The 16,481-nt window shown below is 38.2% G+C and overlaps 1 protein-coding gene across 26 annotated transcripts in view; it reads left to right on the forward strand.

Moving 5' to 3' along the window:
* GPR63 (G protein-coupled receptor 63) overlaps positions 1-16,481 on the forward strand; it is a 159,160-nt gene that overhangs the window by 100,956 nt on the left and 41,723 nt on the right. The window contains exon 7 of one of the 26 annotated variants that reach the window (XR_004321756.1): positions 909-1,037. The exons of 23 other annotated variants lie outside the window; for them this stretch is intronic. The gene's annotated coding sequence lies outside the window, so the exon portion shown is untranslated. Of the gene's footprint in view, positions 1-908; positions 1,038-12,149; positions 13,144-16,481 lie in introns of those variants that run through there. 2 more of the 26 variants (XR_004321761.1, XR_004321762.1) reach the window with 2 other exon arrangements.

Consider the following 16,481-nt stretch of genomic DNA (forward strand, 5'->3'; position numbering starts at 1 on the left):
TCAAAGAGGGAAATGTGATCATTCAGAAGAGTCAGAGTCCACAAGGTAAGCAAAATTCAGTCTCATTAGGAATAAAACTATTCTTGACACTGAGACCAGAAATCACTTTGAGTTTTCTTTTGAAGAAGACACTAGGGATCATGTTGAATAGCGTTCTTAGTATCACCCTAACAGAAAACATAGTTTTCTAGAAATGTCCAGAGCTTTTCCACTATAGACTAAGAGCATCACTTAAGATCAAATTTCGGTAAGAACAATTGCCCAGGAGGGAGAACTATAAAGCAGGATGGGTACTTTCTGCCCTGTCGGTCTGGCTTATACTGGAGCTAGATCTTACTAAGAGGGGTTGATAAAGTGCTGACCCTTCAGGAAGTCCTCCCTAAAGAGTGCTCCTCTCCAAAGAGCTTTTGAACGTGATGAATTTGAGATAATATAATATCAACTTCATAGAGGTGTTGCGAGGATAAAAATATAGTTAATGTAAAATGTTAGATATTACTGCTTTTCTTATTTTTTATTTTTGTGGCAAGCGAGCAGTGTGGTATAATGAATATTGCATCATCTTCAAAGTCAGATTTATCATTGGGTTTGTGTGTTCTTATACAATTTACTTAATATACTTATAGCTCAGTGTCCTTTTCTCTAAAAATGGGAGTAATTTGGCTACTAGCTAGGATTGTGTAAAGTTTGAAAAGGACAATATAATCATATATAACACATCTGTGTACCTTCCCTAATATGTAAAGAGTCCTTAAAATTCTAAAGACCCACAGAAAAATTAAAAGGCAGGAGCAGATAGATAACAGAAAATAATAGGAATGCCATAAGCATGTGAAAAAGTGTTTAACCACACTCATAACATGAGAAATAAAAATGAAATATGTAATATACCGTTTCTCATCTACCAGACTGGCAGAAATCTACAGCTTTGACAACACTGTGTATCCGTTAAGTCATACACCGCTGATGGTGGCCAGTGTAGCACAATGCTGCAGCACCTGTGGAAGATCATCTAGCAATCACTACCAAAATTATAGGTACATTATACTCTTTGCCCCAGAAAGCTCACTTCTGGGAATCTGTTCTATAGACACATGTGCACAAACACAGAATGGCACAGGTATGAACCTGGTCATTGCGGCTTCATCTCCAGTAGCAAACGACCGGCAATGTGATTTTTGAAGTGTATTAATACTGAAATTATTGAATGAACATCTGTAACCGTCCTTGATCTACAATGCAGGTTGGTGCTCTGTGTGAATAAGCTTTCTCAAGAAACCTGGGAATTAACCTAAGTGTATATAATCCTCCTTTACAATCAACCAGCAGCTGCTTAAGCATACAGTGTGTTAAACATGAAAAGAGGGATTTTTCGGACTCATGAGAAGACTCGTGATCTCATAACTTATCCAAACATGTGTACTGTTTTATAACATTTTTAACCTTCATCTAAAAACTATTTTAAGGTTAGCTCATTGACTGGTAACTATAACTTGGAGTGTCTTTGCTTTTTACCGAGCTCCCAGAATGCTTTCAAGCAAAGCAGATTTTATCATATTTAAATCATTGACTGGTAACTTCCTTAGTTAAATTCAAAAGGTGTGTTGTAGAAATGAGAGGAGAGCATCTCATTGAGGCGGCAATAAACCAGGTGAAGAGCAAAGTCGCTCTTTAAACCACGGACGGATTAAATGAGACACTAAGGAGAAAAACCCTTGGGCGGTTAAAAATCGTTGCTCAAGAACACCACTGTGTCGAAGCTCTTTTGATCCCTCTTGCTCAGTTAAATGTCTTTAAAACATTTGATTCATTTTCAGAAGTGAATGTGAGATGTTTAAAAATATTTCCTTTTAAAATTGCTTTCCAAATTCCCAAATAAATTGAACATAATTACTACTGTGAATATATTATGAATATAATCACTGTAATTTTATTCTTATTCATGTATTTATTCTTTGAGACATAGTTGCACCAGAGTTAAAGAATTGTGGTTAATATTAATATATAAGAAATGAGGCTGTGGTTATTTAATCAAAAGGTGGTATTTTGTAGCTGTGTAAAAGGCAATTCCTCCCACTCAGTCATTTTGTTTTTTTCCAAGGTTAGTCAGTCTTTATAATTGAGACATTGGATATTCAGAGTGTGGATTAAAGATCTTTGTATTGCTTGTCCCCTTCTGTCTCTTGACTGGTGACATTTGAGTGCTGGTCCAGCATTGTCCATATATGTTAACCTAGAAATTGTACCTGTGCCATGCTGTATGTTATGCTCAACATTTTTATCTAATAGATTAAATAACTGTAACTGGTATGGGGCTGCACCCCACAGGCCAGCAAGCCCTGTCCTTGCCCAGGCTCAAGACTGAAGAAAGAGCCCAGAGTCAGTGACAGAGACGTCAGCGGTTTAATGGATGGGGGATCTCACACATCCGAAGCAAGGGTCCTGGAATGGCACCCCCATGTGCAGCAGAGGGTAGGCAGGATGTGGGAGCAGTCTTCCTTGGAGGGGGGTGTTACCATTTATGGGGGGGATTGATGTCAGGTTGGCTCATCAGTCACCAGGGAAACCAGAAAAGGAGCACGCCCCTCACCACCCCTTTGATAAGCTGTCATGGTAGAAATGTTCTGATTTAAAGATTGGAACAATCACTAGCTGGGGCAGGCAGGTCTGTAGGCATTACTGATTAGGTCTGTGCGTAAGAGGAAAGGTCAGTCACGCGAGTAGGTGTGGGTGAAGCAGGCACTGGCTGAGCAGGGGATGTGCAGAGAGCAGGAGAACAGCCATCTTGGGTGGCCCGATTGTACACTGCTGTTTTCTTAAAGCATTTAATGAGAATTTATATTACATAACATATTTTGTATCAAACATTTCGAATAAAATTATTTCATTAAATTTTTACAATACACTTGTGAGTTAAACAGAGGGAGTGTTCACATTTGTGAGCTAGTGTAGAATGTCTTCTGGGCTAGCTGAATTTACAGACAGCCTATTTTGTTTATCCAAGTGTGTTTCAACAAATTATACTCTGAACACAAACCCCAAGAGAGAAAAAAAAAAAAGACCGCACCTGCTAGCTCCTCGTGCTGGAGGCTTTTTTTGATCTGGACCCTGTTGCCCTGGGTGGACAATGCTGGAGGTGGGCAGGACACTGATGGCTCCTGCAGAACACTGCTTGCTTTCTTGGACCCCCAAGTGCAGTTAATTAGTGTACCCTTAGGGCAGTTGTCAACTGCGTGTCAAAGTTCTGCCTTCTGGCAGAGGCCTCCACTGAGCAGCTGTTCCTCTGAGCATTTATACAAGAAGAGAGCAATATATGAGGATATATGAGCAGTGAGTGATTACTCTTTATTGATTTTATTTCCTCCTCCACTTCCAACTGGAGGAATGAGGGTTCAGTGATGTTTGGCTCCACTATGTCAATCTAATCTAGAGGTAAGGTTAGCAATGGTAAACGCAAACATTTCTTTGCCAGGCCATTTTTAATAGTTTGAAAATAGTCCCTGATTCATGACAATTTTGAACCAAAATGTGTTCTTGTACCCTGAATCTTAGTAGGGCTTGGGCTTCTAGTTTTCAGAGGGAAGGGAAATGAAGTTTCTGTGAAGGAAAAACCGTATTACACAGGCTGATACCAGTTTTGCCCTTTGATCCCAACTAAGGTAAGATAATCACAAGCATGGGAAATAGCTAGAATCAAAACAAAACCTGACCGGATCCATCAAGGTCGAGTGCTCACGCTGCTAACCCATCCAGTGCCTCGTGCCTCCCGAGAAGATGCTGACCAGCAGCTACTGCTGAGCGGTGGGGGTGGGAGTGTGCGGCTAGGATGTAATGTGATATTCTAGCTAAGATAGAATTCCACCAGAATATACTCTCCATGTGGGCGAGAAATTTGCTTCATTTAGTGATATATTCCCAGTGCCTAGGTCTTCAATAATATTTGTTGAATGAATAAATGACTCTAAAGGTATGTAATTTGCATTCAGACAAACCACATATTAGCTATGGCAAAGTATTTTGATTTCTACGGATCTCAATGTCCCTGCCCTTTAAGATGAGGATAATCATGTCTACCTTATAAGGCTGTGGTGAAGACGAATTTCAGAAACAAGTGTTTATTATAGGTAGAGAGGGATCAGTCTTAGATTTAATTTGAAAGATAGATTTCTCAGAAGCAGGGCTTCCAATCTTAGGTTCTGCGTGAAGTTCCCCGACGAGCCACAAAGCTCTATGAAGTCGTACCTGTCACACTTTGACACCATGAAGAGACGATGTCCAGTCAAAAGCACCAGTTTTTTGCCTTCACCTGAGTATGGCAGTTGCCATGATTGCATTGGCTATGCAGTATGTATCAGATAATGGCAAGCGAACATGTCTTTGATTAATACATGGGGTAAAAAGTAAAATGATAGAAGTTCAATTTGGGGAGGGGCAGGAGAGACACTGATAGAAAAAAAAATAAAAGAATGAGAAAGAGAAAGGATCTTAGGTTCAGCTTTGCTAGGTTGTCCCCAAATCCATTCCAATTATCTAAAATTCACTTCTTACGATTTTCAAAGTCAGCTGGTGGAAGTCACCCATGAGGAGATTAACTGTAACACTATCTCATTTCACCTCAAAAAAACAACAACAACAAAAAAACCACCACCCGCATAGACTGCTTCATTGTTAGAGAATGTCATCTAAAACACTATCTTTTATTGAAGTTTAAAACATTTTAGTCTCCCTGCCTCTCAATAGTATTATTTCTGAGTTTTTTTAAACCCGTGAAATTTCCTTCAGAATCTTTCTTTGATCTCTGCATTCTGCCGCCAGTGCTAACTTGAGTGCCACCTATTCAGGAATACAGTCCCTATGCTCCTGTACTTTCTAAAATGAGGGTAGCAACCCTCCCATCCAAGGTGATGGCCTCACCTTCCCAACCGCTCTTTGCAGCATTTCTTCAAGCCCAACAGAAACCCAGAACTTGCATCAATCTGTGCTGTCTCCATTTCCCTGCTGTTGAATTCTTTAGTTCTTCAGGTTTATAACCCTTGCTTTCCTGAACAGCGGTGCCTCTTGTTTCCTCATATGTATCCAATTTCTATTTCTGGATACATTTTTAAACTGGAGCTCCAACTATGGTGCTGTGTCTCCAGCCGGCACCCTGAGGGACCCTCTGCTGTGTGCTATGTCTCCCCTAGACCTGGTCTTTCCTCTGCTTTTGAATTCCCTTGCTTTTGAATAAGTGTCCTAACTTTGATGGCAGCACTAAAATGACTTCCTGTCGTCCCTTCTCTACGGATTTCAGCTGGGAAATGGGACAAAAGGGAAGCTGATGCTGGGGCATCAGCGATGTAGAAGCCGGTACACCGAAGCTCCTGTGTTAGGCTTGCCCTGGCCACAGAGACAAGTGGCAGTCCCGCAGACCTGCAGCTATTCTTGCTGTCTCTGTCCCTGCTGACACTGCCAGCATGTATGTACGCAGGTCAAAATCTCCTCCCAGTTGTGGGAGCTCTACTCTCTCCACGTGGGACTTTGCCTCCAAGAAAGCCAGCTCTTTCTGCAGGTTCATGTTACTGAGTGATCCAGACCCCAACTCACCTGCATGTACCTGAGTCTGCCTGCTAACCTGAACCATGCAAAATGGTCATTTTTTGTCGGTCAAAAATGGGCAAAAAACCAAAGACCTTCGGTATAGCACAGGGAACTACATTCAATGTCTTGTAATAACCTGTAATGGAAAAGAATCTGAAAAAGAATAGATATGTGTATACATATATACGTGTAACTGAATCAGTGCTGCACACCTGAAACTAACATTGTAAATCAACTATACTTCAGTTAAAGAAAAAAAGAAAAAATAATGCTGCAATGAGAAAAATGGTCAAATAACTTCAATTTTATGATTCAACATAACATATGCACTGTTTGTAAAGTGAAATGTGTGACTCTTTGTGGGGGCCGTGAGATCTTGTGCTGCCTAGAAAAAGAAAGGTTGAAAGAAGGCTGAGTGGCTTCTGTGTCCTCTGTAACCCACCTTGGTTCTGGCTTGAGCTTCTAAAGCAGGCAGGAAATAGTGGGTAGACCTCCTTCAAAACATACCTGACATTAAATATAGGAACAGGTTATGGCTTCAGAAACATGGCTACAGGACCCTGGACTAACAATCAAGAAAAAGACTGGTAGATTTAGCTACTTAAATATTTGAAACCTCTTGTGATCAAATGCAGCAGAATCAAAATAAGCAAAATTGGAAAACATACAAAGATTCTATATATATATATATTTGAAGTGTAGTCAGTTTACAATGTTGTGTCAATTTACAAAGATTTAATGTTAATATATAAAGATAATACACAAGTCTGCAATAAAAAGCACAATTACCTAATGGCCAATAAGCACCTAGAATACATCTAACTTCTCTAATAACCCAAGAAATATAGAACCAAACAATTTTTTTGGCCTTGCCTTTTTTTGAGTCCTTTTCTATTTTTCCAGCCGTATTTTGTATAAATGACATATCACAAGCTGCAGGTATTTGAAGTATATAATTGGTAAGCTTTGACATGTATACTCCTGGGAAACAACATTATGATCAAGAAAATGAACACATCCATCATCCCCAAACTCTCTTCTTTGCAATTCCTCCCTAAACTTTAAAAAATAAAACCAGTGTGGGAAAAATTAATAATACCAATAAAAACCAGGGTTGGTGAGAATGTCAGGAAAAAGGCCATTTTGTACACTATTTTAATGAGACTATAGACTGATATAAACTTTTGGAGAAAAATCTGGACGTATCTAACAAAAGCTTTTAAATTACACATCCCGTTTGACCCAGCAATTCCAATGTAGAAATGTATGAAGTAAATAAAGCACATAAAAGTATAATAAGAATGTTTATTAAAGTATTTCTTATAATAATCAAAAAAGAAATGTGAAAACTAAGTGAACTTTAAAAGTGAATTGGTTAAATAAATAAGGAAAATATATACTGAAGAAATTTACATTAAAGAAGATAAAATGTGTGTATAGACACCGAAGTATTTTAATAGTATAATTAAATGAAACAAGATGAGGCATGTTGTTTAAAAATGATTGTTTTTGTAAAGATATCTCTATAGATAGTAGAAAAATCTGGAAGATATCAAGGAAAATATTAGTGCTTATTTCTAGGTGGAGACATTAAGACCAATTTTATTTTTTAGTAGATTTTTGAATTGCATGGAAATTATTTAAATTGAACATTTATTATTTTATAATCTGAAAAGACATAAAGTTATTTTTGTTTTGAATGAGATAATTGTCTTAATAGCCAGCTTAGGGATTTTGAAGAACCATTACGATCTGTGAATTGTTATTTTAGCATATTTGCATGGACTTATATTCATTTGATTTCATTGCTTAATAGTTCTGTTTGTGAATAACATGGTGTTGGTGGATTGTTTTTTCTCAAGACACAGATCTAATTACAAAGTTACTGACGACACAGCTATAGCAAGCAGCCCATTTAGGCTAGGCAATTATACAATTAAAATAATTAGTTGCAATTATACCTAAATTTACAATTTAAGGATTAATTTCCCTGTGATGTGTAGAATCAGTACATCTTAATATTTAACTTTAAGAAGCTCAACTAAAGAATCTATGGTATCTAAGAATACCTACTTTACTTAGCTTCCAGTCAATGAATTAAGCACATTTAAGTTGAATTTACCATTCTTTTAAATGGAAGAATAAAGCATTCTCCTTTGAGAATTTCTTCTAAGTTTCTTCTGCTGAAAATTTTTATGAATATGATGAATAAAATAATTCAGTGAATGGCTGAAATATGCCTCATTTCTCTAGGCTGAGCTGTTAGGAAAATAGCTGCTAAAGACATTTGAATGATTTTGAAATGCAGTGATCTATACATATTTCTTCTCATCTTTATATTAAAAACAGAGGTGAAATATTGCATTAATTTAAAAAAAAAGATTTCTCAGTAGAAACTATATCCACATGTGATTTTTTTTTTTTTTTTGAGACTGTTATTCCCTTTTTTTCTTCAAGCGAGGTGGAAAGCTGAAGATACGCTGTTAAGAGCAGGTTGCAGTCTACCTTTAAACGGATATGATCAGAAATAGTAGCACTGGACCAATCAGACACGGTACAGCAGTTGGAGAAAGAGACCTGAGAGGCAGCAGCCTCAAGGGGATGTAGTCAATTGTTAAAGCTTGCGTTTCCTGTCTGCTGCTGATGGAAAGATGTTAGAGCCTTCCTGTAATTGTATTATAGTGTGACTTTGGGAAGTGTCGATCATTGCAGGTGTTGACTAAAATCAAACGCACAACCTAAAAGTTGAGAATTCAGTTTTGTTCTATGGACTTTCTGAGGACTCTAGCCCAGGAGGCAGCCCCTCAGATTGCTCTCAGAGACTGTTCCACCCAGGCAAGGGAGAAGCCAGGATGTATAGGAATTTTTGCAACAAAGACCAGGTAGTCAGAACATCAAAAGATTACCATTAATTAAAGAAAACCAGATATCTCAAGTTAAAGGAATTAGTTCTTTTCTATGTATGGAAAGGGGCCAAAGTCTGGGCTCATTGAGATCATTCCTTTGTTATGCACCTGGCTCTCTAAGGGCCAGTATCCTGTTCTTCTACATTCTGAGTTCCCTCAGGGGGCACAGTTGTGGGTGGCAGCCGAGGCTCGGCTGCCTGCTAATCTGCATCCTGAGTTCCCTCCACTCACTGACGAGGGTGGCGGTGGCTGATGATGACGTGATGGCCACAGTATCCTTTGTTTATTGACATGGCTGGCAATATTTTTCATCCACACAGATAACATAATTAGTTCTCTCTACATCTGTTATTCAATTAGACTGTGAGCTCCTTGAGGGGAAGGACTCGTCATTTTTTACTTTGTTATCCCCGGCACCTGGTGGAGGACCCAGGTATTATAAGCAAACAATAAAAACTGGTTGAATAAAGGATGAAAGAATATGGAAAAATCATAATCAGTAACTTGTCTTCTCTTTGTGCTAAGTAATTCTTTGAACTTTTCCTGAAGGCTTAGCAGTTGAATCTGAATTTGGAAAATGAATAAAGGAGCACTTTGTCTGACATTGTTAAGGAAATGAGATATGAATAAAGGCATTTTCCAGATAATGAAAGTTTTTCCCTATGAAGCCTAACTATTTCAGTGGAAATCTAGCCCACAATTCCCTATTTTAGCAAAAATAATTTTGGAGAATTGAAAGATTTTTAAATCAGAAGGTCATCATTTAAAATCCATCATTGTGTTGTACCTTTAGGTTGTTACACTTACAGGTGATAATTCTTATTTTTCTTTTGAGTCTCAGTTTAGACTTCTCTACCTCTGGAAACCTTTCCTAACAGCCCACATATGGATCTCAGGCAACAGCCATAGCACCCTCTTCTTCTCATTTCATACCTTATCCATCCTGATGATAATCATCTGTTTACTTGTGTGATTTTCCTAGTACACCGTAATTTCCGTGACAATAGGGATCTCCACGGCCTTGTTTACAGGGAACAGTGACTGACGTGTATGTAATAGACAATAGGTAAATGTGGCAAGTTGAATACTCCACATTTAGTGTAAGAATGTCACATTTTACTAAAAAAATTTACTAAAATATTTACTAAAAAAATATTTACTAAAATATTTACTAAAAAAAATTCTTAAAAAAATAATTTAACTCTGCTTTGAGTTCCTTTCTTCTCATCCCTGGCTCACAAGAAATTCAATCTGAGTTCTGAATGAAAATGTTCCTCCTTTTATCCAGGATCTTGCAATGATCGTAAGAATCTCAAATTATGACAGACATTTAGGAAAGAGAACAGTGGTCTCCAGCCTTCACTGGTCACCTTTAATGTGCACATTTTTCCAAGCTCACAAAATCCTTCAAAGGCAGGAGAGTCCACTGCTTCTTTGCCAAGCTTGGCCATAAGGCTCTTTGTGAAATCACAGGCCCAGCCTCCCTAGATGTGCTATACAGCCCGTCCCTCCAGTGTCTTCACCTTCCTTCAAAAGGTTAAATGCTAAATAAGCCTCTTGCTAGTCTGGCAATTTAAGAATGTTCCTTCAAGGACCTGAAAGCCATCTCTCCAGAATGTATTACTGAAGAAACTACTGCCCACTACCCGACCTCCCAGTCTCCTGGGAGACTGGGAGCCTAACTTCAGTTGTCACCTCCAGATTGTAAACTTTACCTCCGGTCATAAGGATAAGAGAAAATTAGTAATTTTATATTGAGAACATGATTGTCCTGGGTTGTATCCACTTAACTATATAAAAACATAAAAGACTAAGATTTTTTTTTCTATCTTTGCATTCTCTTTTGCCTGTGATTTGCATTGCATGCATCCTGGTTAAAGCTTATTCAATAATTGCTTTCTTTCTGTTCAGTCTTTGTGGAGAGATTTTCTGGGTTGGGAAGAGATTTTGTTTTTAATTTTATTTCCCCAACACTTGGAACACTCTACAGACTCTTGTTCCAGCTACATGTGGGACACTCCAACAGCCAATCATTTGCCCAGTCTCTGAGTAAGTGACTACATTATCCTTCTTCATACTGGAAACTGCCAACGGCCAACTGCTGCGTTTGGCCAGCAGCATGAAACCCCCAAGGCAAGCGAACATTGCAAAGGTGTGAGTGGGAAGGGCTGAAGACATGTGACTTAGAGAACAAAATTCAGATCCATATGATAGTAAGAAGATACTGGATGAAACTGGAGTTTGTGGTGAGAATTACTCTTTCAAGGACAAATAAAAATTGAAAATAAGAAGCTTAATTTTATTGAAAGTAAGAGAAGAAACTTCTCCCTCCTACTTTTTCCTAGAGCATTTACTTTGGAAAACTGTGAGTACTTCCTCCTCTCTTTGAAAAGTATGTATATCTTTTTGGAGACTAGATAGGCTTTTTCATTAAATTTATGATATTTATGACCCAAGAACGTCCTTTTCAAGGTTTGGGGAGCCGTCTCTCTGAAATGTAAACATCAAGCAGATGGCTTCTCCCCGGTTTCTGAGGGAGGGTAAGAGCCCAGCTTCAGTGGACACCTTGCTCCAAGTTGCAAAGCTACCTCCTGTCATAAAAATAGGAGAAATTTGTTTCTTCTCTGGATAAAGTGTATTCTTTCTCTGCTACCTTTGTGAAGAGGATTTCTGGGCTGGGAAAAGATTCGATTTTTAATTATACTTCCTCAACACTCTCAAATACAACCTAGTTACCCACATATGGTGGACCCTGAGCAAATATTTTGGTTTTTATTTTTTTAATTGTCAACTGTAGTCTTCCTTCCAAGCATCCTCACTGGTGATTCTGACACTTCGTAGACATCTGGGTTGCCTGCTTTCTAACCAATCATTTGTCTTATTCTGTCAAGTAATTAGGCCACTGCTAATAATCAACCCAAGATCAGACAGTTGTATAGAAAATTCTTATGTTATTGATGCCATCTGTTTGTTCTGATCAGTGGGTTTGTCTACTCCAAAGATGTTGTAGACGTGTGAATTCAAATGGAATTTTCAGAATGAGGACAGTGGCAATGGTGAGAATGTAAACGGCTCTTGACTACTTAGGAAGCATATCAATTGCAGAGTAAGAAATGGATCTTAGCTTGTTTACGTCCGGTGAAGACTTAGAGCACCCCAGCCCAGTGATTTACCTGTAAATATACTCCAAATATTATTTTATAAGTAGATGATCTTTAAAAAGCCAATGGGAGTTGATTTGCATAAGTAATTACATTATTTAACTCCTCTCCCCTCTACCCAAGATAAATTATTGAGAGCCTGAGTTTGTTACAGGAGGAGGGAGGGGGAGTTGTGTGATGATGCATGGTTGATAATAATGAGTAATCTTCCCTAGTAGCTGCTGTGGTCAGAGCAGCAGTAACCGTTCTCTAGACGCGCTTCTGTTTGTTCTTAGAAAGCTAACTTTGACTAAGCATAGTTCCTATGTCTTCTTTGCTATTCCCAAGCTTTTAGAGATATTGTAAAACTTCTGATAGAACCTGGGGAAAATGTCAAAGGAAACAGATGAAATACCTGAGTAAATCAGAGTTTGATGTATGTGTATATGTATATGTGTGTATGTATAAACATATGTATGTATGTGTATGTGTATATATGTACATACACACATACACATACACATACACATACACATACACATCGAGAGAGAGACAGAGATAGAGAAAACCACTCTCAACTTTTGTGTTTGAGACTCAGTGGTTTCAGCATGGCCTCAGGAGCTTTCAAAGATCAACAGGAAGAAACTAAGTCTCATTCTTTCACAGGCCAGATCGAGAGCATGGTAGAGGCCAGTCCTCTCTCCCTTTATGTGTTATTTGGATTCCTGATCATGTCTCGCTTATTACTGGACTCTCCTCTTTTGGACGGCACAGAGTGGTGATCACATCCTCCTGCTGCGGAGTCCTAACTGACTGTTCTTATTTGAGAACCTGTGTGAACCAGGACAGTTTATGTATAAGTGGGCTCCAAGACACCTTTATTATTACTGTGACCAAACACTCTAAAACTTCTGAGTGAATAGTAGTCACTGGAACAGCAAGTAACCACTAAGAAAATGTGAGAATCTGATCTTGAACTGTGTTCCTGTTGTAAGGCTCAGAATCTTATAGGGTGATGGCCAGTAGAATTCCAATTATCTGAATATTTCATCTGCATTTCTTACTCAGAGAAAGGCATCACTGTGCAGACAAATGGGGAAGGGGTGGGGAGGAATAGAAGGCAGAAATAAAAATGAAGTCTGGTCTGATAGATGAGGGTTAAAAGAGGAACGTACTTGTGATTTCTATTTCTTTTTCCCCAGAGTCTTGAATCACAGAGTCTCTGTCATTTTAAACGAATTCTGACTGCTGCAGAAAATAGTTTGGCAAATCTAATTTATAGCCTCTTCCTATTGTTTTCATTAATATTGGAATAAAAGGTGGACTTATCAGGGCCTTCTGACGTGCATGAACATAGCATTGGAACAGATTCCGTGATGAAAGGGGCTTGTTGTAATTGTCTTCAGTGAAGTGTTACAGCAACAGCTCTTTATCACTTTTTTCACAGCATCTGCCGAGGAGCTCATTTCCTGGCACTCTGACATCATTTCTTGGCCTGCTGACACCACGCGCAGTTGCAGGTGGGCAGCATGAAATGCAACCAGGCAACAAGAACACGGTTCTTAGAAAGCCACTTAGCCTTGTTCACGCTCTCTTTACAGGTGCTTTTGTTTCTGAAAAAGACTTTGTTTATATAGTGAAGAAAGAAGTCAGGGAAATTTTGACATGTCTACTAGCCTTATTTAAGTAATAATCTACTGATTAATGCTTATGACTATCATTTAAAGTTGGAGACACCTAGCTCTTGTATTTCTGAATAAAAGCAAAATGTTCCATCAATGACTCAGACTATAATGCTGAATGAGGAAAATATTTTCTAACTGTATAAAAGGAGAAATATGACTAAGTAGTAATGACAATCATAGTAGTTGTTGGAAATAGAGTTTTTCCAGGAAAGCCATCAGAATTTTGCTGTCATACCTGTTAATGAGGAGATGAGCATTTCTTCAGAACCAAAATCTTCTTAGTGCATTTGACTTGGTTTCTGAAACCTGCTGATTACCTTTGTTCCATATTTATTATCCACCTTTATTTGCCTTCCCCCATCTCTCCATGTTTGTTTTTTAAATGTAAATAAGGCCTCTTCTAGAAATTCAATTCCCTTTTCTCATCACTAGAATTAAACAAACAAACAAACAAAGCAAAATAAATGAACCAGACACAAAAAACTTCGTTGTAATTTCTTCTTTGTCTCTCATTCACGTAAGATTAGCTCCTGTAAGGGAGTGTTGTCTGCCATGAAAGCTAACCGATGTAAGGAGCAGGAAGAATTCTTAGCATTTCTATTCTCAGTGGTTCAGGGGACACTGGTGGTCTTAGGAAGTCTTCACAGAGAGATATTTCATTCTCTTATCTATGAGTGGCCATAATATGCATTTTCCCCACTCAACACAGGTTAAGTGTTTCTTATGACAGTTTCACCATTACACCATTCTCCCTAATCTCAGAGAGGGTATTTGTTTGGCTGGTTTGTTGTTTTTGATATAGATGAGGTAGAATAATGGAGTTAAGTCTTAGATGAGGTTTCAGATGAAAAGTCATGGGACTCTCAGAAGACATCACGGGAAGCTGCTGGTCTGGGCTCCTCTCACGACTATTTCTTTGATGAACTTATCAGAAAGTGGCCTCGGTCTTTTTAAAGGATTAGAAACCTGACTTGTCAGTACCCCCTAGAATAGGTTCGTTTTTTAAGGATGAGTGTGTAGTAACCAAGCTCTAAGAGTGATATATAACCAGTAATTCCAGTTTATTGGGTTGTATAATGAATGGTAGGCACCACATACCGTAGAATATTCCTGTACATTCTCTCATATACTTGAAGCAACTAGAGGTCAGTACTGGTGTCTAGCAAAGATATGTTCAGCAGGAAAGGGCTGCTCCGTTTTTGTTTTTGTACTCACCATGGTCTGTCCCTAGCTCTCAGGAGTAAGTTAGAGAAGAGCGTTTCTGTAGGGGGAAATGGGTGTCTTCGCTGACCCCTGCAGCAGAACCTAGTGCAGGGCAGGAGAACTTCCTCAGTACATGCTCATGCCAAGCCTGGATAAAAATCTGGATCAGGCTCATCTGTACATTCTGCCTCAGATTAAAAAGACGTAGCAATGGGTATCTCGTTGACTTCAGCTCTTGTTTGTCTCTCAAGTCACACCTAGTCACAGCTGAGATGCTAGGGTCTTCCTTTACTACCTTCCTTGTGCTTCCCTTCACTGTTCTCCTGTATTATAGCTCCTGGTTCCTGCGTCCCATGTCTTCTTCTCTCTTGGCTTTTCTTTCTCATTGTGGTGAAGTACGTCCTTAAGGGACTTCTTAAGAATGGGGTCATGGGTGACAAATACTTTGATACCAAGAAAGTACTAAAAATGTTTTTATTCTACCCTCATATATGATTGGCAACTTGGTGGTATTGCATTCTAGGTTGGAAATTATTTGCCTTCAAAACTTTGACGGTGCTGATCTATTGCTATTGGTGTTGCTGCTGAGAACTTCAAAGCCACTTGATTCCTCATCTTTTAATGTGATCCTTGTTTTCCTTCCTACCTCCGTGGAAAGTTATACAATCTTCTGTCTTCATTTTTTTTCCTTCTAATTTTTTTGTTGGAGAATAGTTGATTTATCATATTATGTAACTTTTAGGTATATGACATAGTGATTCAGTATATATACAGATTATACTCCATTAAAAGTTATCACAAGATAATGGCTGTAATTCCCCTGTGCTGTACAATATATCCTTGCTGCTTATCTATTTTGTACATAGTAGTTTGCATCTCTCAATCCTACTCCTATCTTGCCTTTTCCCTCTTCCCTTGCCCCACTGGTAACCACTAGTTTGTTTTCTGTATCTGTGAGTCTGTTTCTGTTTGCTATATATTCATTTGTTTTATTATTTAGATTCCACTTAGAAGTAATATCATACAGTAAGTCTTTCTCTGTTTGACTCATTTCACTAAGCATAATATTCTCTAGCCCCATCGACATTGCTGCAAATGGCAAATTTTTTCATTCTTTTTTGTGACTGAGTAATATTCCAGTGTGTGTGTGCCTGTGTGTGTGTATACCACATATTCTTGATTCATTTATCTGTTGATGGACACTAGGATTGCTTCCGTATTGTAAATAGTGCTGCATGTGAACATTGGGATGCATGTATCTTTTTGAATTAGTGTTTTCCTTTTTCCACATATATACCCAGGTGTGGAATTGATAGATCATATGGTAGTTTTATGTTTAGTATTTTGAGGAAACTCTATACTGTTTTCCATAGTGGCTGCCCCAACTTACTTTCCCACCAATAGTGTAAAAGGGTTCTCTTTTCTCCACATTCTCACCAACATTTGTTATTTGTAGATTTTTTTGATGATAGCCATTCTGACAGGTTTGAAGTGATGTATTTCATTGCTATTTTGATTTGTATTTCTCTAATAATTAGTGATGGTGAGCATGTTTTCATATGCCTATTAGCCATCCATATGTCTTTGGGAAAATGTCTATTCAGGTTTTCTGCTCATCTTTTGATTGTATTGTTTGGTTGTTTTTTTGTTTGTTTGTTTGTTTTGTTTTGTTTTGTTTTGATATTGAGCTGTATGAGCTATTTATGTTTTTGATAGTGACCTCTTATTGGTCAAACCATCTGCAAACATTTTCTTCTATTCCATAGATTGTCTTTTTATTTTGTTGATGGTTTCCTTTGCTGTGCAAAAGCTTTTAAGCCTAATTAGTCCCCATTAGTTTATTTTTGCTTTTCTCTTTTTTGCCTTAGGAGACAGATCCAAAAAAATATATTGGTGCAATTTATGTCAAAGAGTGTTTTGCCTATGTTCCCTTCTAGGAGTTTTATGGTTTCAGATCTTACATTTGGGTC

Source organism: Camelus ferus, chromosome 8 (assembly GCF_009834535.1).
Source record: "Camelus ferus isolate YT-003-E chromosome 8, BCGSAC_Cfer_1.0, whole genome shotgun sequence".
Classification (NCBI taxonomy): domain Eukaryota; kingdom Metazoa; phylum Chordata; class Mammalia; order Artiodactyla; family Camelidae; genus Camelus; species Camelus ferus.